This window comes from Myotis lucifugus, unplaced genomic scaffold (assembly GCF_000147115.1).
Source record: "Myotis lucifugus unplaced genomic scaffold, Myoluc2.0 scaffold_127, whole genome shotgun sequence".
NCBI lineage: Eukaryota > Metazoa > Chordata > Mammalia > Chiroptera > Vespertilionidae > Myotis > Myotis lucifugus.
Window position 1 is genome coordinate 408,141 of NW_005871175.1, and position 911 is coordinate 409,051.

The window sequence follows — 911 nt, forward strand, 5'->3', positions numbered from 1 at the left end:
ATGTGATCCATAAAAAAACTACTAAGACTGATAAATAAATTCAGGACACAAAATAAATACCGAGAAATCAGTTGCATTTTTATACACCAAATAATGGACTATCAGAAAGGGAAACTAAGAAAACAATCCCATTTACAATTGCATCAAAAACAACAACAACAACAAACACTGAGACCCGGCCGATGTGGCTCAGTGGTTGAGCATCAACCTATGAACCAGAAGGTCACGGTTCAATTCCTGGTCAGGGCACATGCCCAGGTTGCAGGCTTCATCCTCAATAGGGGGATTGCAGGAGGCAGCTGATCAATGATTTTCTCTCATCGTTGATGTTTCTATCTCCTTTTCCCTTTCTCTCTGAAATCAATAAAAATATATTTAAAACAAAAACAAACCACCTAGGAATATATTTAACCAAGAATTTAAAAGACCTATACTCAGAAAATTTTAAGACACTGAAGAAAGAAATTGAATTTTTTATGATGGGCCCTTCTTTGTGGGCCTCTCATAGTGAACCCATGCCACAGTATATTGCATCATTGAACCATTGCCCAACCTCCTTACCTGTGGGCTGTGAGCACTGAAGGGGGTTTTACAGTATAAAAAAGAAAGGAAGAAAGAAAGAAAGAAAGAAAGAAAGAAAGAAAGAAAGAAAGAAAGAAAGAAAGAAAGAAAGAAAGAAAGAAAAGAAAAGAAAGAGAGAGAGAAAGAGAGAAAGAAAGAAAGAAAGAAAGAAAGAAAGAAAGAAAGAAAGAGAATTGGAGAAGATACAAATAAGTGGAAATGTATATTATGTTAATGGATAGGAAGAATTAACATCATAAAACTACCCAAAGCAATCTATAGATTCAATGAAATTTCTATCAAGATACCAGTGGTGTATTTCACAAAACTAGAACAAATATTCCAAAAAA

The 911-nt window shown here is 34.6% G+C and overlaps 1 non-coding gene across 1 annotated transcript; it reads left to right on the forward strand.

Moving 5' to 3' along the window:
• Window positions 1-467: 467 nt before the first annotated feature.
• Window positions 468-597, forward strand: LOC111827075. The gene has a single exon (XR_002830551.1). It is a non-coding gene; the product is annotated as a small nucleolar RNA SNORA42/SNORA80 family (small nucleolar RNA).
• The last annotated feature ends 314 nt before the right edge of the window (window positions 598-911 follow it).